The 21,492-nt window shown below is 41.5% G+C and overlaps 1 pseudogene across 1 annotated transcript; it reads right to left on the bottom strand.

Moving 5' to 3' along the window:
- Positions 1–13,892: 13,892 nt before the first annotated feature.
- LOC311040523 (pyrin-like) lies at positions 13,893–15,434 on the bottom strand (annotated as a pseudogene). The gene is made up of 2 exons: positions 14,380–15,434; positions 13,893–13,949 (listed from the first exon to the last, which is right to left on the bottom strand). The product of its transcript is annotated as a pyrin-like (transcript).
- Positions 15,435–21,492: the final 6,058 nt, after the last annotated feature.

Below are 21,492 nucleotides of genomic sequence, written 5' to 3'. Positions count from 1 at the left end.
ATTTGCACAAATATTCAAGATTTTTCAAAAATAGCAGATCTACAAGCTCGTAGCGCGGCACTTGGTTCCGCGCTATGAGCTTGTCGATCTGCTATTTTTGAATAGCCAAAGTATAAAATAATGGTTTTAGGCTCGATTCTAAAATGACACAGATGCGTTCCGCGATTGAATGGATTATGGCAACTCTGAGAAAGTAAACTTTAACCATCATCATGTCAATTTGTAAACCATCACACACGCTGTCACCTCACCCCGGCATCAAGTTGGAGGCTGACGGGATTCCTCTTTGAGTTACAGACAGTGGTGGAAAAAGTACTGAAATGTTTTACTTAAGGAAAAGTATCAATACTGCAATGTACAAATACTCTGTTACAAGTAAACATCAGGAATTCGGAATGTAGGCTACTTTAGTAAAAGTAAAAAAAAGTATTGGTATCAAAATGTATTTAAAGGACCAAAAGTAGAAAGTACTCATTATGCAGAATGTCCCATTTCACAAGTTTTCAAATGTATAGACATCTTTTGAAAATAGCAGATCTACAAGCTCACAATGCGTCGCATCACAAGCTTGTAGATCGGCTATTTTCAAATGGCCGAAATGTATATAGGGCTGAAGTGGTTAATGTATGTTTTGTAATAATAATCAAAATCTACAAAGTAACTAGTAACTAAAGTTTTCAAATAATTGTAGCGGAGTAAAACGTACAATATTTGTCTCTGAGATGTAGTGGAGAAGAAGTACAAGTATTGAAAATTGGACATACTCCAGTAAAGTGAGTATACTTGAGTACTTAGTTACTTTCCACCACTGCTAACATGATTCCTCTGTGAGTTACAGAGTGGATTTCAGTCCACAGGAATGTGCATTTCCCCTCAGTGCAGGCCTCAGTGTATCCTCCATGACTTCGTCTCTCTGGTCCAGTACTGTGTTATAGGGGGCACGGTGGCACAGTCGGTAGCGCTGTCGCCTCACAGCTAGAAGGTCCTGGGTTCGATTCCCGCCGGGGGTGCTGTGGACGCTGGGGGTCGTGTCTTCTCCTCCGTGTCATCAGCGCCCATACCCTAGGTGGGGTTGGCGAAATGGTCTTTCTGTGTGGAGTTTGCATGTTCTCCCTGTGTCCCCTATGGTAGTTAAAGGTAGGGTAAGTGATTTGCTTTGGTAAAAATAAGTGTTAAATAGCTCTATATTCTGATAGTACTCATTGCTATAGAGTGTTTGTTCAGTAACAGGAGTCTCCTTGTCTCTCCACCTCTTCATTAAACAGAAAATGCATTTTCGTTTGTTTCATTTCCAATTTTATCCAACCAGGATAGAGAACTCAATCAGGATACAGATTAAACAAGTGAAATTGGAAGTGATGACACTAAGAAATGAGCAGACAAAATTGGAACTGGAACACTATACAAATTAAGCTTAAAAATGGGTACTTTCTCCTGATTGGCTGAGATTCTGACACGTACCGGAAAATGTATTTTCTGTTTATTAAAGAGCTGGAGAGACGGGGAGACTCCTGTTACTGAACAAACACTCTATAGCAATGATTACTATCAGAATATACTGTTTTAACCTTTTAACAAAATACTTTTTGTTGTGTTTGTAAAAAATATCACTTACCCTACCTTTAATACCCTCACAAAAACATGTAGTAATCCTGGTGGCTATATCGCCTCCCCCATGACAGTCGGGGCGCCTGATGGAGGGGAAAGGAACTGGTTGGGAATAATGTTCCACGCGTTACGTCCAACCAGGGAAAGTCCCCCCTGTCAGGTGATAAGAAGGTCAGTTGGCTCTGATGCACTGAAGGAGGCATGAGCTCGGCCCTTCTTCTTTTTACTTTGGTTTTAAAGGGATATTTCACTTTCAAAAAAACGACCCGTCCTTGGTTCACCCGTCTCCTACCGCCCTCCTAATATGCGAGGGGGCCGTGTTTTTTCGATTACTTTTTTCATTTATTTTTTATATTTTTTTGGGAAAATGAAAAAAATAAAATACAATGAAAAAATAATATAAAATAAATGAAAACAAATCTCGGAAAAACACGGCCCCCTCACGTATTAGGAGGGCAGGGTGAGTCACCAGAACCAAGGACGGGTGTTTTTGATGAATCTAACATGTTTAAAATGGCGTTTGAAGTTACAATAGGTTTGTATAGGAAGGGGGCGTGTCTGATAAAATGAAAATCAAATATCTAAATACTGAATCAAGCAACTTAAAACTGTCTGGGGGGGGCCTCACAAAGGCTTGAGTAGACGATAAAATCACCAAAAGTTTTTCTGAAAGTGAAATATCCCTTTAAGTATATCTCTATCCCAATTCTTCTGTCTACACATACAGTACATCACGTCCTAGTATGAGCGAATAGGGGAAGGGGATTAACGTCACGTTGTTTGGCTCGAATCCGGGTCAAACAAAATGTGCTTATTTGTCAAAAACCCAGATATGTGTCTCAAAGAACACCGTTGTGCTTTTACTCTTAAATACTGCAGGCTATCACGTTGCTGGCAGTGTGAGCCTGTTGATTAGGATGCACGTTGTGCCACTTGTGTAGCAATTAACACATGCTCCAAATTGTTAATTAGAGTGCTGTGGACCCCCCGTGCGCTGAGTCTCTCTGTTAGCTGTCAAATGCAATATAGAGTGCTGAGGGTTGCTAAATGAAAGGGTGGATCGGCTATTGTTTGTCTGTCTGCAAACAGAGCAGCAGCCTCCAGGTCACACAAGCAGGTCCCGGCCACAGTTTAGACCACAGCGGTCTCTAGAGAAAATGACAAAAATAAAATATCAGATTCAACAGCGTTGAAACCGCAACAAAGTGAAACCCCCTTCCAGAGGGGAAATCTTTGAAAAAACGCTCCGCTTCGCGTCTCCATGTAAACAGGAAATACGGGGGGAAACCGCAAAACGCGTGACGGCATGCCTTACGTCGGCTCGCGTCACGTATGCTATTACATCCGTGTAAACAAACAGCTGTGATAGGAAGTGGAACGGAAGTGGTTCTACTACTATCTGGCAGCGCGTCACACCGCCACCTAGCCCCCTGGCATGCACACTACAGCGTTTTCTATCACTGTTGGCGTCGCCGTGTAAACGCACGATATAAAAGTGAGAACGCAACGGCACTGTGTCGTTTTCTGTTCTGATCGGTGCCGAGTATAAACGTGGCCTCAGAGGAACCCGAGCGCTGGGTAGTTGTGTTTCCCGTGCTGACACATGAGGCAGGATAAGGGGGGCCATTGGCCAGACATTTAGTTTAGCATGAAGCCAAACAGATGGCTTCACAGAGGGTCCCTCCGCTGTCCTCATCCCCAACATACAGTCTGCACCATACCCCTCCTGTGTGGCTTCTAACCCCCACATTGAACGCCAGAGGTTAATCTCATAATGTACTCACCAGTGCCAAGCTTTTATTGTTGTTTTTTTGTTTTCTTCATGTCGCCATAGACCCCGCTAAATCCGGTAAAAAATCACGTTCGTTTGGTTCGACACAAACACGGGATCCGTGTGAAGCGAGCAGTGAAAAAAGCGAGCCGATCCGTTCCTCCATTTTGAAGTTACAGCCTATAACGTTAGACCGGTGGATGCGGAGAGAAAAACCACAAAGGAGATAACCGACTTCAAAGTTGATTCCTAGACAGGAAACGGATGCGAGCGAAAAAAACACAACCAGTTTTATTTCGTTTCCGGTCGGCCCCCGGAACCGGAAGGGGTAAAAAAAAAATGCCATTCGCGTAGATCTACGCGACTGGCACGCTGCGGCTTTAAATAGGTTCGCGTAGATCTACGCGATTGGCAGTCAATGTGTTAAGACCTGAGGTCCATTCTACAAATGTCTTCTAAATACATTAGTATATTTTGGCAATTTGAAAATAGCAGCTCACAATACGTCGCGTTGCAACGCATTGTGAGCTTGTAGATTGGCTATTTTCAAATGATTTTTTCACACATTTGAACTTCTCCTAAGTATATGTTGATGCCGATACTTTTTACTTTTACTCAAGTACATTATGAATACAGGACTTCTACTTCTACAGAGTATATCTGCATTGTAGTATTTGCTACAAGTACTGGACGGACAAACGGACAAACATGAATAGGAAAAAAAAAGGCATTGAGGTATTTGTACTTTACTTGAGTATTTCCAATTTCCAATGCTTCTACTCCATTATATCTCAGAGGCAAATATTATACTTTTACTCCACTACAATTATTTGAAAACTTTAGTTACTAGTTACTTTGAAGATCATTACAAAACATACATTAACCACTTTTTCAGCCCTATATACATTTCGGCCATTTGAAAAAAGCAGATCTACAAGAAAATAGCAGATCTACAAGCTCACAAAGCGTCGTGATGCGACACATTGTGAGCTTGTAGATCTGTTATTTTAAAAATATGTTTATACCTTTTGAAAACCTGAAATGGAACATGCTGCCTAATGAGTACTTTTACTTTGGTACTTTAAAGGGTCTACACCATGAATTTTAACTTTTTCTTAATTTTTGTGTGTTCTTGGTCTCCCCCACCTCTCTTCTGTTCCAACAAATACCCGACTTCGAGCATGCAGGCTTTCATAGGCTATCTGTGGTTTGGTAAATTGGTCTGAAAACAGTCCGTCAGATTTGTTCCCCCACCCTACGTCACGTCTGGGAACAATTCCTCCCGTTTTTCAGTTCTAACAAAAAAAAAAAAATCAAAAAAAAAAAAAAAAAGGTTTTTTTTATTTTAATTTTTTTTTTAAATTTTTCTTATTATTTTTTTTTTACTTTTTCCACACAGAACCAGGACATAACATGCATACAAACTGTCTCAATAGCGCCCCGTGCCAAACAGGACAATGTGGTATTGCAGGTGAAAGTGCTTTATAAGCCAGAGAGAAGTTAGTTGGAATGAGTATATCTGAGGCTTGATTTAGGCTCAAACCTTTTGAAAAACGTTTGAGGGACATAAACAATATGATATCAAATATTATTTATTTTTTTTAAATTCATGGTGTAGCTCCTTTAAGTACATTTTGATGCCAATACTTTTGTACTTTTACTGAAGTAAAACAGTTATTTCCGGACTTTTACTTACAGAGCATTTCTACATTGCAGTATTGATACTTTTACTTAAGTGAAAAAAATGTGAGTACTTTTCCCACCACTGTCTAGTATTACAGCCCTGGTGGACTGTGGTCAATGGAGGCGGACGACCTTTCGAGCCTCTTAAGCGTTCCGATGAAGCGCCAAGACACTCGAAAAACATCAAGTAGCTTTTTTGTGGCAATCCATTAAATCACTGTGGGAGTGTCAGTGACATTCCACTAGCTGGCAACGTGACAACGTATTTGACTAATGACAGCCATTTAACTGGCAAACAAAGAAAAACGATAAATCCTGCCTTTTTATTTTGAGGGGAACCAAGTCGACTCTCTCTGACCCGCGGACCGGAAACGAAATGTCAAAATAAATTACAATACAATAAAAAGCCAATGTTCTGGTGGTGGCTTGTGACTTTTCATTAGACTCCCTGTTTTTTTCCTGTAGTCTAGTACCGATTCCACCCGTGTGAACCCAACAATTGCGGTGCCGATAAACATTAATTCGTATTGCCCCTTCAACTGGAGAGGTCCTTGTTTCGCTTTACCGAAGTCCACAGTTCCAATTCAGCGCGTCGAGGTGTTTAATACATTAAGACCGGGAACGCAACTGTGTCATTTTAAGATTTATATGGGCTATTAACAAAATAGCAGATCTACAAGCGCACCGAGTGCCGCGCTATGAGCTTGTAGATCTGCTATTTATTTATTTTTAATTGTGAACATTTGTGCAAATCGTTGAATAATATATTTTCTAAAGCGCACATTTGTAACTCAAATCTTTGCATCTGGGGGATTCTACAAATGTATTCTAAATCCTAGCAGTTTTTTATTATGTTGCTCTAATGTCTGGTTCTCAAACTTTTTTCATGTCAAGGACCACCCAAAAGTATGTATTTGCCCGCGGACCCCCATCTCAAAATGCGTTGTTCCAGGGACCGACCAGAGTTAAAAAATGTTAGCTTTAAAACATATACATATATTCAAAGATTTGCACACATTTTCACGATTTATTTTTTCAAAAAATAGCAGATCTACAAGCTCATAGCGCGGCACTCGGTGCCGCGCTATGAGCTTGTGGATCTGCTATTTTTGAATGGCCAAAGGCGCGTTCCCGGTCTTAAAGGGTTAACAGACCTTAATGCAGGGACTGCACAAACCGCTTCAGCATTGACCCAGAAATATAGGATCGACCCAACGCAACGCAGTATTTATTCATGATAATTAATTGCCAATTAATATGTTTGACTGCTGACGACAGCAATGTTTATAATAATTAACCCGTTAACACCAGGAAATGTATATGTGTCATTTTAGATTTTTACCCACTTAAACCATTACTTTACACCGTGGCTATTGGAAAATAGCAGATCTACAAGCTCATAGCGTGTCACTTTTTGCCCGCGCTATGAGCTTGTAGATCTGCTATTTTTGAAAAACCGGGAAAGTATTTTATACTTTGGATATGCGGAAATAGCAGATCTACAAGCTCATATCGTGTCACTTTGTGCCGTGCTCTGAGCTCGTAGATCTGCTATTTATGAAAAATTGTGAACATTTGTGACAAATCTTTTAATATATATAGTTTTGACAGTTCATTTCTTTGCTTTTGGGGGTCCCTGTAACAACACATTTTCATATGGGGGTCCGCGGTAAAATACATATAATTTTGGGGGTCCTTGACATGAAAAAAACGAGAACCACTGATATAGCAACATAACCTTTTTTTCCAGAAAACTGCCTTATGTCTTAATTGGTTAAAAGCTAAAAGAAAGGGATGAATCATCCATCCTTGATCCTTCCATCTCTATCCTCTTATCTGGAGGGGGGGTCGTGGAGGTTGGCGGTTCCAACAGAGAACCCCAGACGTCCCTCTCCTCATGCTAGGCTACATTATTAGCCAGCTCTGACTAGGGGGGGGATCCCGGGGTGTTCCCATCAGGCCGGTGTGGAGATAACAACCCCCCCATCTGGTGCTCGGTTTCCCCCCTTGGCCTCATCCCACCTGGACATGCCTGGAAAACCTCCCCTGGGGGGGAGGGGGTGACCAGGAGGCATCCTTACTAGATGCCCCCAAACGACCTTAGCCCATTCAAACCGGGAGAGCATCTGTGTCGGGAAAGTCATTTTATTTTTTGCATTGGCCTTAAAAAAAATAGTAGATCTACAAGCTCGCAGTGCGTCACTTCGTGCCGCACTGCGAGCTTGTATATCTGATATTTTTATGTTTTAATTCTTTACACTTTTATCTTATTTATTTCAATATTTTTTCTTAAAGGTAGGGTAAGTGATATGTTTTGGTTAAAACAAAAAGTATTTTGTTAAAAGGTTAAAATACTATTTTCTGATAGTAATCATTGCTATAGAGTGTTTGTTCAGTAACAGAAGTCTCCCCGTCTCTCCAGCTCTTTAATAAACAGAAAATACATTTTCCGGTAGGTGTCAAAATCTCAGCCAATCAGGAGAAAGTACCAACTTTTAAGCTTCATTTGTATAGTGTTCCAGTTCTAATTTTGCCTGCTCATTTCTTAGTGTCATCACTTCCAATTTCACTTGTTTAATCTGTATCCTGATTGAGTTCTCTATCCTGATTGGATACAATTGGAAATGAAACTGAAACTGAAACGAAAATGCATTTTCTGTTTAATAAAGAGCTGGAGAGACAAGGAGACTCCTTTTACTGAACAAACACTCTATAGCAATGAGTACTATCAGAATATAGAGCTATTTAACACTTATTTTAACCAAAGAAAATCACTTACCCTACCTTTAAATATATCTTTATTTATAGGTATAGACGACACCGCAGTTATATGATTGCCGCTCTGTGGATTGATTTATTTATAGTGGAGATGGACAGGAAACAGGGAGAGAGAGATGGGCTAGAGAGACATGCAGTGAAGATCGTCGGGATCGGGACTCGAACCCGCGATGCACTGTCAGGCTACTGTAGAGCCTATAAGTGCCCGGACCACTAGGCCAGAAATCCGGTCCCATATGCTATTTGTTTTAATCTTTAATCTTGAAAGTGTGAGAACAACTGATTTGGAATAGAAGGGTATTTGTAGAATCGGCCTCAGGTTTGAATAGGTTAACTGGCTACACAATACAAAGGAGCAGCCGCTCTATACTCGGAGTCTCTCCCGGATGACTGAGCCTCTCATCTTCTCCCTAAGGAAAGATATACCAGCCACTAGCTCTCCTCTGAGAGAAATAAAACCCATGTGAGGCCTGCTTGTGTCCCCGCAATCTTATGTTCTTTCGCTCATGACCGTGAGAGGTGAGAGCATAGCAACGAAGATTGTCCCCGGGTAGATTGAGAGCTTATTTGCCCTTCTGGCCAGTGGTGTAAAGTACATTTACTCAAGTACTGTACTTAAGTATTTTTTACTTTACTGGAGCATTTCCAATTTTCAGTATTTTTACTTCTACTCCACTACATCTCAGAGGCAAATATTGTACTTTTACTCCACTACAATTATTGCAGATTTTACTAGTTACTTTGTAGATTTTGATTATCATTACAATACATTTCGACCATTTGAAAATAGCCGATCTAAAAGCTCACAATGCGTCGCGATGCGATGCAATGTGAGCTTGTAGATCTGCTCTTTTCAAAAGATGTGTATACATTTGAGAAACTTGAAATGGGACATTTTGTGTAATGAGTGCTTTTACTTTTGGTACTTTAAGTGCATTTTGATACTTTTACTTAAGTAAAACATTTGAGTACTTTTTTCCACCACTGCCTTTCATGACCGTGAGAGGTGAGATCATAGGAAAGAAGATTATCCTCTGGTAGATTGAGAGCTTTGCCCTTCTGGCTCAGCTTCTCTTTTTTTTTGTCACAGCGATGCAGGTACAAGAGAAAGCATCACGCTGCTCGGATTCTCCGGCTGATCTCCCGCTCAATCGTCCTCTCACTCGTGAACAAGAGCCGAAGGGACTTGAAGTGGACTCAGGTCTGACATCTTTTTTAAACCAAAGATGAGGTCTCCTTCAGGCAAACCAGCGGTGGAAAAAATACTCGCAAAAGTACTGACCCTATAAGACCACTTCCTTTCTTCTTAAAGTATTGGTATCAAAATGTACTTAAAGTACCAACAGTATTAATAAGTACTCATTATGCAGAATGTCCCATTTCACAAGATATCATGTGAAAATAGCAGATGTACAAGCTCACAACGCTCATCGAAATATGTCAGAATAGCACCAAAATATGTTTGACTGGCACAACATACAGTCATTTCTCATGGGGGTCCACGGCCAAATACATATTAGCCCATTAAAACCGGCATCTTTGTCATTTTAGATTTTAGCGTTGTACAAGCACAAGCTTGTACAACGAACATTTTTGAAATATCTTGAAATTGTTGATTTTTTTCAAATTACGAAATAATTTGAGAACCACTGATTTAGAAGACATTTTGTAGAATCGGACTCAGGTCTTAACCCATTAAGACCTGGAACTGTGTCATTTTTAGATTTGAGCTAAAAAGCATTATTTTACACTTTGGGCTATTCAAAAATTAGTGAAAATGTGTGCAAATCTTTGAATATATATATTTTTAAAGCGAACATTTTTAACTAAAATCTTTGCTTCTGGGGGTCCCTGTAACAAAATATTTTGATGGGGGTCTGCGGCCAAATACATATAATTTTGGGGGTCCTTGACATGAAAAAGATTGAGCACCACTGATATAGAAACATACGTTTTTCAGAAAACTGTTGGGATTTAGGAGACATGTAGAATCGGCTTCAGGTCTCAACGGGTTAACTTGGGTTCCTTGACAATGGAAAAAAGTTTGAGAACCGACTGCTCTACACAATCCTGTGATCCAATACATATCTACCACAACACACACTTCATGCTCCATCGCCCTCAGCCCCCTCGCACGGGGACTGGGAGACCCTGTACCAACCTGCCGTGTGTGACTGTGAGTCCCTGCTCATTCATGCATGAGCGCATGCACACACACACACACGCACGCACGCACGCACGCACGCACGCACACACACACACACACACACACACACACACACACACACACACACACACACACACATACAGCTGTTCTACTTTGTACCGAATGTGTGAACTCAATGTAATACATTTTTTAAACAAGTAGAATAACGGAGCACAGTATGGCTCTCAAACTTTTTTAAGTTCAAGGACCCCAACCCCCCCATAACTCTGAGAGTATACACATGGAACCAAAATGGGCCCGTTTGTACAGTGGCGTGCACAGACATTTTGAGGGGCAGGTACTCAAGTAAATTATACAATTTTTTGTTGACTTGGTCTGCTCTTTTTTCCCTCTACACCTATACCTCTTAGCCAAAAAATAGCCGATCTACAAGCTCACAACGCCTCGTAGCGCGAGGCGTTGTGGGCTTGTAGATCTGCTATGTTTGGCTAAAGTTCTCCTCAGAAAAGGGATGCTAGGTTTCGAGTGGTTATGGTAAAAAGAAAAATCATCACACAAAGATTTGGCGGACCCCCTGTAGTAACTCTGAGGACCCCCTAGGGGTCCCAGACCCCCTGTTGAAGACCACTGCTGTAAACTGAAAAAGGGCACTTCTGGTCAAGAGGGCAAAGGGCAGGTGCTCTAGCACCACCTAGAGTCTATCTGTGCACGTCCCTGCGTTTGTATACTCTCAGAGTTACAAACCTGTAAGGGGTCCACTTAAGACCCCCGCCCCCTCAAAGAACCCTGAGGGGTTCCCCAGACCCCACTTTGAGCAATGACAGCATCATCACGCACAAAACTATTGTCTTTACATCATGAAGTCAGCCCAGCTGTCACTTTATGTTGGCATGTTTCAGTATATGACAGTACACATTATATAATAATGTCATTTTTCAGGTCTATAGCCTACTGTAACTCCAACTCAAATGAGAGGGTTTGAGGGTTTGCAGATGTGTATATCTATTATTACAAAACATACATTAACCATTTCAGCCCTATATCTAATTTGGCTATTTGAAAATAGCAGATCTACAAGCTCGCAACGTCGGCTATTTTCCAAAGATGTCTATACATTTTGAAAAACTTGAAATGGGGCATTCCTGCATAATGAGCACTTTTACTTTTGGGTACTTTAAGTACATATTGAATGCAAATACATTTGTACTTTTACTCAAGTACATTTTTAAACCAAGCTTTTACTCGTAACAGAGTATATTTACACTGTGGCGGTGGAGGTTCGTGGATCTTTCCCCCAGGTGTAGTGCTACACCAAAAATTAAGCCAACAATAACATGTACTATGTTATCACACTAGTTTATTTCAATAGGCCCTGCCCTAGTAGTAGTGGTGGTATTGATATTTTTACGTAACCCATTTTGGGCGGGAACCCCTTTTTGTAACTATAACTTTCAGGACAGGAACCCCTTTTGCAACATGTTTTTTTTGTAATTTTTTTCATAAATATTTGAAGTTTTTCAGAAAACTTAGGTCAGGATTTAGAAGGTGTTTTTAGAGTCGGCCTCAGGTCTAAATGGGTTAACCCATTAAGACCTGAGGCCGATTCTTACTTATTCACAGTTTTCTGAAAAAACCTATGTTTCTACATCAGTGGTTCTCAAACTTTTTTATGTCAAGGACCCCCCAGCTAAAAAATGTTCGCTTTAAACAATATATATGCAAAGATTTGCACACATTTTCACGATTTTTCAAAAATAGCAGATCTACAAGCTCGTAGCACTCGGTGCCGCGCTACAAGCTTGTACATCTGCTATTTTTGAATAGCCAAAGTGTAAAATAATGATTTTTTAGCTCAAATCAAAATGTGACACAGATGCGTTCCAGGTCTTAATGGGTTAAGTAAAAAACAAATGGAGTACTTCTTCCATCACTGTCGCACTCTGAAAACGCTACAATCACACAATGCGTTCGCTTTGGCCATGAACGCACTTCAACAACACACAGTCCATGTAACAGCTTCTAACTATAGCACATGCTATCAGTCTATGGAGTGTACAGGCGTAGTGTAAACGGCTCCGTAATGACACGTTTGATCGTGATTACACCGTAATTTGTGCTGGTGGTTCTGCTGGCTGATATCATTGCCTCAGAGTGAGCACTCAGCGCTCCACTCTCACTGTGGTAATGTCCAGGATGATGGCTGTGTGCCACAGACACCCACGGCGAGAACAGGGGAGTAAAGATGGAAAAACAATCCCTGTCGCTGATATTATGTGTTAGTATGGCGCGGAGAGGGGTGTCGGCGTGTTGCTGCCAATCGCCGCGGTGTGATTGGTTGGGGGTGGGAGGACTATCATAAGACCTGAGAACACCTGCGGTCCCTGGCAACGTTTTGTTTTTAGTAATGCTGTCCACACACACTCTCCCCACACTCTTGTATTGTGAGATAGTTTAAGGAGTAGTTCACCCAAAAAATGACCTATTTTCTTTAGAAATGTGCAGATACTCTGTTTTACACTTATACTGTATGTCGGTTTGTTTACTGTTGAGTGAGAAAACAATGCTGCACATTACGTTAATCATCTGGGGATCTATACTTTTGCAAAGTCAGCCAATCGCATTACAGCTAGTGTCATCACCACTAGCTGTAATGTGATTGGCTGACTTTGCAAATTCAGGACTGTGATTGGCTAGAGAAACACATGACACATGTGCAGCCCTATATAGGACTATGGCACTTAAAAAACACTTTTATGTTTTTTTTTTAAGTGAAGCACTTCCATCACTGTGATGACCACTGTGACCACACCGCCCACTTCACACTGGGTGTGATTTTTTAAAATTCGTCAAAATGTTCACCTATAGTCACACGCCACTGACGCCAGGGTTAATGAAAATAAATTATAGATCCACTTTGACAAGCCTCGCTTGCCTCATGCCACAGTTACTGGGATAGTCAATAGGCGTCCTGGTCAACCGAACCAACGACCAAAATACCCCTTCCCGCTTGGCTTCCCTCCCCCAAACTTCGAGCCATGTGTGTTCCTATAGACCAGGGGTCTTCAACAGGGGGTCCTAGGTTTTTGGGGCGGTGTAGCCGCCCCCTATAAGTGAGTTTTGGACACCGACCAAAAAATGTGTGTACCCCCTAACCCTTCCATTGTTAATGCAAATCGATACTTTTTTCATATCAGCCAATCACGTTACAGCTAGTGTCATCACCACTAACTGTAATGTGATTGGCTGACTTTGCAAATTCAGGACTGTGATTGGCTAGCGAAACACATGACACATGTGCAGCCCTATGAATAGCAGTATGGACTTTAAAAAAAGTAATTTATCCTTTTTTTAAAGTGAGTCATGTTGTGATGACCACACACCTTCACACACTGGGTGTGAATTTTTCTTTAACATTAACCACTTCATCCCTATTATCTGAAGAGAACTTAACCCAAAAATAGCTGATCTACAAGCTCACAACGCCTCGCAGCGCGAGGCGTTGTGAGCTTGTAGATCAGCTATTTTAGGCAAAGAGGTTTGTTGTTCGTCTCTGAAATCTATGAAAATACAATTGTATACAGTACTGTATGTAGTGGGGGTCCCTCCTTCATCTCTCTTTCAGCTAGGGGTCCTTGGGCTGAAAAACGTTGAAGACCACTGCTATAGATGGATGCACCGCGGTGGATTCAAACGTCCAGACCCCGCGGAGGGTGGGCAGGTACTTTACCGCCGCGCTACACCCGATGCGCTTCATGCAACGCTTAGCTGACCGCACGTGATATCAGTTGATGGAGTGTACGGGCATAGTTTAAGCGGCTCGGTAATGACACGTTATATCATGATTACAGTGTAATTTGCGCGGTGGCCGCTGTGATATCAGTGGCTTCAGAGTTTGCACTCAATGCACCCTCTCACTGTGGTAATGTCCAGGATGACAGACACCTAGAGATAGAGAGAGAGAGAGAGGGCAGGGGAGTAAATATAGACAAACAAGCCCATTGCACTGGGGTCTGTACTGGGGAGAAGTGCTGTGGAGTAAACACGTACTCAAGTACTGTACTTAAGTACCATTTTGAGGTATTTGCACTTTACTGGAGTACTTCCAATATTCAGTGCTTTTACTTACTTCTACTCCACTACAGTACGTCTCAGAGGCAAATATTGTACTTTTACTCCACTACAATTATTTGAAAACTTTAGTCGCTTGTTACTTTGTAGATTTTGATTATTATTACAAAACATACACTTCAGCCCTATATACATTTAGACCATTTGAAAATAGCCGAGCTCACAATGATTGTGAACTTGTAGAACGGCTATATGGAGACAATTTTAATATAGGATGTGTATAATTTATTTCTGAATATTTTACTGGAGGGAAAATGTTCATGTTCCCTCCGTCCCCATCACGATCAGTGTCCATGTTGACAGGAGAGATGATCAGAGGAGCAGAGTTCGTACCATTATCATTAAGCCTGGGACAGAAGAATGGATAGAGTTTTTCAGTGAAGGTGCAGCCAGTGAAAGAGTAGAGGTTAACTCTGGCCTCCACATCATAAAAGGAGACCAGACCCTCCTCATAATCCACAAACACTCCCACTTTCTGGACCTCTTTGACAGGGAGGAGGACAGGAGAGTCAGAAGCCGTGTACTCATCTCCATTCCTCAACCCTATAGTCCAGTAACCATTGTTGGGGGTCAGTGTGATGTCTCCCTTCCTGTTGATGGACTCTCTGACCACTCCTAGATGCCACGCAGTCTTCCCTTTAACCTGAACCTCATAGTAAAACCCTCCTGAGGAGAAGCTTTCTTTGCCTAAGACACAGATACATGTAGAGAATCTCTCTGTGTTGTCTGGGAGATTCTTATTTACGTCTCCTTCATTTACTTGTTTTCCGTTGTCAGACAGGATGAGGTAGGGATGTACTGTATCAGGGTCCAGAGTCACATCCACTGCACATTGCTGGATCATCCTCAGCTCAACATCAAAAAGCTTCTTCTTCATCTCTTGACTGAGTGTCTTCTTCAGCTGAGCCACAGCTGTCCTCACAGTCCCCACATACTGTATGTACACCGATGGACATTGACCTTTGTCCAGTCCTTGGTGGGTGGAGGGGTGTTGATGGATGTCAAGCTGTGGAGGTGGAGGTGGTCTTCAGTGCGTGAGAGCTGTTTCAGCTCAGAGCTTCTCTTCTCTAACTGAGTGATTTCCTTATGCAGATCTTTGATGAAGCCTTCAGCCTGTTTCTCTGTTGTTTTCTGATTCTCTTCAATCACGTCAATGAGCTCAGCCTGGCTCCTCTCAATACGGCTGATCAGAGCAGTGAAGACCTGCACACTGCCTGCTATCACTGTGTCTGCATCTTTCCTGCTGAGCTCTACTGAGTGTTTGACCTCCTGAATCTTCAGTTGTCTCTCCTGAATCATCTCCTGAACTTGTGATTCCTGAACTGATGAACCAGCTCAGAGATACAAGTATTCACAGATACTTTCGGTCTCTCATAGAATTGCGTTTTACACAGTGGACACTGACACACACGACATAGTGTCCCAGTAATGTGTGACACAGGTTCTGCAGTAGGTGTGTCCACATGGAGTGGTGATTGGATCAGTGAACACATCCAGACAGATAACACAACGTAAATGCTCTTCAGACAGGAGACCACCGGCAGACGCCATTTCTACACACTGAGATTCAAAGTGCTCCTCACACTCTGTGTAATCAGCTTTTAAGTCAAGCTGACTGGAATCTGACAGTGTATACAATACAATGTACAAGGTGCCATATATGGGCATGCCCCCTGTTTTTGCCCATACATGGAGCTGACTGATTTGTTTGCCGATGCCATGACGACACGTTTAGGTTAGACAACACACTTCATATGTGAGCGTAGGCAACTCCTTATATGGTTATAATAATAATAATAATAATAATAATAATAATAATAAAGATTTATTTATATAGCACCTTTCGAAACAAAGTTACAAAGTGCTTCACAGAGATTAAAATACACCATACAGTAGGAGAGCAGAGAGTCGGGGCTCTAAAAGCAAAGGCCAGATCACCTTTTGTTTTTTTTATGGGAGAATGGGATTTCGAGTAGAGCTTTGTCTGAGGACCTCAAATTGCTCTCTGGTTTATATGGCTCGAGTAGGTCGGAGATGTATGAAGGGGCCAGACCAGAGATGGCCTTAAAGGTAATTAATAACATTTTAAAATCAATTCTGAAAGTGATTGGGAGCCGGTGTAGTGATGCTAGAATTGGAAGTGAAATATAATCGTACTTTCTAGTGCCGGTCAGGACCCGGGCGGCAGCATTCTGGACCAGTTGTAACCGTTGAATTGATTTGTTAGAAAGACAGGAATATAGGGAGTTACAGTAGTCAAGGCGTGAATAGATGAATGCATGAACTTTAGTTTAATCAGGGGTGGATAGGAAGGGCTTGATTTTCACAATGTTTCTGAGGTGGTGGAAGGATATCTGAATGACCTTTTTTACATGGCCTTCAAAATTGAGGAGATCCATATACCATGACTTACAGTATGGCTGAGTCATGGTGACATGAGCGTGATGTCAGAGGTCCGTCCGCCGGCCGGTCCACCCTTAAGCCAATTAGAACCCATTTAGACCTGTTACACCTATACGTTGTCCTACCTTTTCAGTTGGGAACGCCTCTGTGTCATTTTAGTTGTCGCTAATGTATATATTTTCTTAAACTTGTGACATTCCGTATGCATAACGAGTACTTCTGATGCCAATACCTTTTTACTCAAGTTAATTTTGATTACCGGACTTTTGCTTGTAACAGAGTATTTCTACACTGCAGTATTGATACTTTTACTTAAGTGCAAAATGTGAGTACTTTTTCCACCACTGCGTGTCAGAGAGCGCTGTCCTTGGTGCTGAAAGCCTTCTCTTTGACCTCTCTACACATTACACAATACAGTAGTCACTAGTAACACATTACCCTGTAAAACACGTTGTTGGTGATGTGTGTGTGTGTGTGTGTGTGTGTGTGTGTGTGTGTGTGTGTGTGTGTGTGTGTGTGTGCGTGTGCGTGTACTTTACGCGTGTGTGCCATCATAACCTTTCGCTTGATTTTTCAATGAATGTTTTATTAGTCAGAAATGTAAACAGCACGAGGTACAGTCAGACATTTAAGCTAAAAGGATAACACAACAAAGTTCCGGGGACTTGTTTCCATTGTGGTCCTTTGTATTCAATTAATCAACATAGCATAGAAATAACAATAATACATAATCGTCAACATATACAAAACACTACATAATGTACAAAGGAGAAAAGGACACATTTTGGTAGTGAATGACACCTCTTTTCTATGGGGAAAACAAATAATAACTAGATATTGCACTGTGGCCTGTTCCTTATGCCAGTGGTTCGCAACCTTTTCAGGTCGTGAGTGACCCCCCAAAATAGTCATATTTGAACTGGGACCCCCCAGATAAATATTGTGAAAATAGCAGTTGTACAAGCTCACAACGCCTCGCAACGCGAGGCGTTGTGAGCTCGTAGATCGTCTATTTTCAAATGTTTTTTTATATGTTTCTTATATTATTTGACAATATGGCCAATGTTTGTCAAGGTTTTATAGTTGATTACTTTTGATGCTGTAATTGTCATTTATTTTAGGTCAGTCCATAAATTGTCACTTCACTGTAATTTGGGGACCCCCCCCCCAAAATCAGGTGGGGACCCCCCTTGGTGTCCCGACCCACAGGTTGAGAACCACTGCCATATGCCACTGACAGAGAGAGAGAGAGAGAGAGAGACATCTTAGCGGTTATAGATATCGGTTAGGCGTTATAAGTGCAAGCTCCATTACGAGATGTGGGATGTTGCTGCTGTGTCAAAGCCATTGAAAATCAAATATATTTACCCCCCCCGCCCAAAAAAAAAATGCATTTAATCACACCAGGGGGGGAGACGACTCCCATTCGTCCTGTTTTGCTGTGCTGTGAGGTATAAGCACATGTTTATCAGATGGGAGGGGAGGGTACGGTATGCCTGAGTGAGGCCATCACACACCCCCCCCCCCCACCCCCCCCCCCCCCCCGCTGGGAGTGCTTTGCCTGGCGTGATGCATAATACAGTATACTCTCTGTGTACATTAAGCGTCCTGTGGAGGTGGCGAGCCACAAAATCAATGCAATCTCCTCCAGCTGTCATCACGCTTACCTCTTCTTTCCCCCCAACGTTTGATGGATGAACGGTGTCCATTCTTTCCTTTTTTTTCTTCGTTTTTTTCGGGGGAGGGTGTTTCTCTTCGTGCTGCGGTACCCCGCACGATAATGACATCAGTGGTGTAAAGTAACTAAGTACATTTACTTAAGTACTGTACTTAAGTAAAATTTTTAGGCATTTGTACTTTACTCGAGTATTTCCAATTTCCAATACTTTTACTTCTACTCCACTACATCTCAGACGCAAATATTGTACTTTTACTCCATTACAATTATTTGAAAACTTTAGTTACTAGTTACTTTTCAGATCAAAATTATGATGAAACATACATTAACCACTTTAAACCTATTGTATACATGCGTGTATGTGTATACTGTACCATGTGGCTGTAGAGCAGCGGTTTTCAACCATTTTCATATCAAGGTCCATTATTTATTCTGCATTTGAGCCATGGAACCACCGTTTGATTAGATTTAGCCTCTCAGACCCAAAACTTAGAATAGTTTGTTATTGTCTCCGCCAGGAGACTATGTTTTCGTTCTCGTCCTTCCGTGTGTCCACCAAGCAAACATTGGTCAAGCTTCACGTGACACGTGACAATATGTTGAAAGGGTGTGTTTTGAATTGGCTAGCGAGACGCATGATGAAATAGAGTCCTAAAAATAGGTGTCACTTCAAAAGACTATTTATGTCTTTTGAAGTGACGTAAGACACACCTATCCATCAGCCAAGCTAACATTGGTCAGGTGACACGTGACAATATGTAATATTGACAGGATTAATGGAGACCGTGCGCGTGTGTCCGTCTGAGAACACCTTGAACGTTGGTCAAGTTTCACGTGACATCACAATATGTAATATAAATAGCACAGACAGGATCAATCAGGAACAGTACTTTCCAGTACAAACTGAGATCACAGCTGAGATCACACAATGCAACTAACTCCCATTATGCGAACTGAAGAAGCAGGATTAATCAGGAACAGTACTGGCGGAGACCTGTGCTCCGAGGAGCACATTTTCTAGTCGTTGGATATGATTTTGTCCACAATTCCATGCAGTGTTGATGTTGGTACCATAGGAGAGATTTAAGGCCAATGTTGATCGAAATAACGCTTCTTTAATGAAGTAAATGCAGATGTTTAACAATAATCTAACTCTCGAGAGCGTAAAATGAAACCAAATGGACCCGTAAGGGTCCATTTGGTTTCATTTTACGTTCTCGAGAGTTAAAGATCTATTAGGGTCCATTTGGTTACCGACTCTGCATCATTTAGCTGGGGACCACCTGGAACTTCCCCCCTCGAGGACCACTGGTGGTCCCCGTACCACTGGTTGAGAACCACTGCCTGTACAGGATACAGTGTTACGTACATGGGGGGGGGGGGCAGGTTGAAACAGTGTGAACGTGTTGTGTTGCTGCATGCTGACTCTATTTGCAGGCTGAGAGCAGCAGAGACGGCGTATACAGTAACAGCCATCTGTGTTTGTAGAGGATGTGTGGTTCTGTTGAAACAACCCTGGTCTGCTCATAGACGGGACATCTGTGTAAACACGCTCACTGGGCCGCTTCTGTGATGTAGTAAATATAGCAAGTGATTACGTGCTATTGAAGGGAAAGAAAACAAATATATACTGTAAAAAAAAAAAAATCTAATCCAGACCAGAAGTAATGATTGTGTAGGTTGATGAGAGTCATTGAAAGCATACACACAGAAAAACTGTTATTATATTATTATATTGTTGCTGTCGGAGAGAAAACCTTGTATATTTTAACTTTTCATATGTTTTCCAGAATGAATGCCCTACTTCGTCGTCATAGTACGGTGTCACACAAAGTTAGCAAAAATGACAGATCTACATGCTCAAAAGAGCTTGTAGATCTGTTATTTTTGCTACTTCTGAATTCGAATGCTGAAAAGTAACATTTTTGGATATACAAGGTTTCTACCCGACAGCAATGATTTTCTAAATTTAATTTAATTTATATTGTGTTATTATATACATATTAAATTAACTAATGTATTGTCTACCCACAGCACATTTTAATAGTTTTATACATATACGTATATACGTATATTTATGTTCTATTGCCTACAGTTTAAATTATTAACCCATTGATACCTGGAACGCATCTGTGTCACTTTAGATGTCTTTGGCTATTCAAAAATAGCAGATCTACAAGCTCATAGCGCGGCACCGAGTGCCGCGCTATGAGCTGGTAGATCTGCTATTTTTGAAAAATCGTGAAAATATATTTTTAATATTTTTTTCCAAAAAACTGTTAGGATTTAGAAAATGTTTAGAAGCGGCCTCAGGTCTTAATGGGTTAATATAGAAATAATAATTTCAGTCGAGTTAGTGTAGATGAAACAGGCCACCACACAGCTATATATGTACATTAAGTGATGTTATCTATTACACTCCACGACCACTACTGGCACCACTTATGCATGCACTTGTATGTTTGATATCATGCTGCTAAGTGTTGTCTCTCACCTGTGACTGTGATTCTATCTGCTGCTATTTATATGTTCTGCTAATGGTTCCCTGCTTGCTAAAGAACATGAATACATTCTGCCTCGTTGTCTTCGCCAGGCCGGACAGCCGGAGATTATGTTTGCGCGTGCGTGCGTCCGTGCGTGCGTGCGTGCGTGCGTGCGTGCGTGCGTGTGTGTGTGTGTGTGTGTGAAAGATAGAGCAGCTACAGATGTACCATTCCAAACGTTTCAGAAAGCCAAGTATTGTGACGGGGGGGGACGAGGGTGGTGTGCTAGCCGCTGTGAGCTAGTAGATCAGCTATTTTCAACATATTTGCCTCTTTTTTAAATTTTATATTGTTGATTACTTTTGCTGCAGTAATGGTCTTTTTTCATTCCGCTTTTCTCCTTCTTTTTCTTAAGTATTAAAAAGGTCTTGAAAGTCCTTTAAATTGTCATTTTACCGACCCACAGGTTGAGAACCGCTGCCTTAGAACTCTTCTTCTTGAAACTGCAAAACTTTGGGAGCTTGTGCTAAAATAGACATTTTCACCTGCAGTATACTCTTTTAACTAGTGACATGAGGATGAAGCTGGAGTTGATAATAATAGAACTAGATTAAATGACTCACCGTCTCCTCTCATATCTTCCCCCGATGATGGAGTTCGCTGTTGTTTGTTGTTGTTGTTTCCATTGGTGCAAAGTAACTGGAAAGTACATTTACTCAAGTACAATGTTGAGATGCTTTTACTTTCCTATTCAGTATCCAATTTTCTGTACTTTTACTTCCACTCCACTACA

Source organism: Gymnoscopelus microlampas, assembly GCF_963454915.1.
Source record: "Gymnoscopelus microlampas genome assembly, chromosome: 24".
NCBI classification, from domain to species: Eukaryota; Metazoa; Chordata; class Actinopteri; order Myctophiformes; family Myctophidae; genus Gymnoscopelus; species Gymnoscopelus microlampas.
The sequence above is the reverse complement of the archived record's forward strand: the minus strand, read 5'-3'. Positions and strand labels throughout refer to the sequence as shown.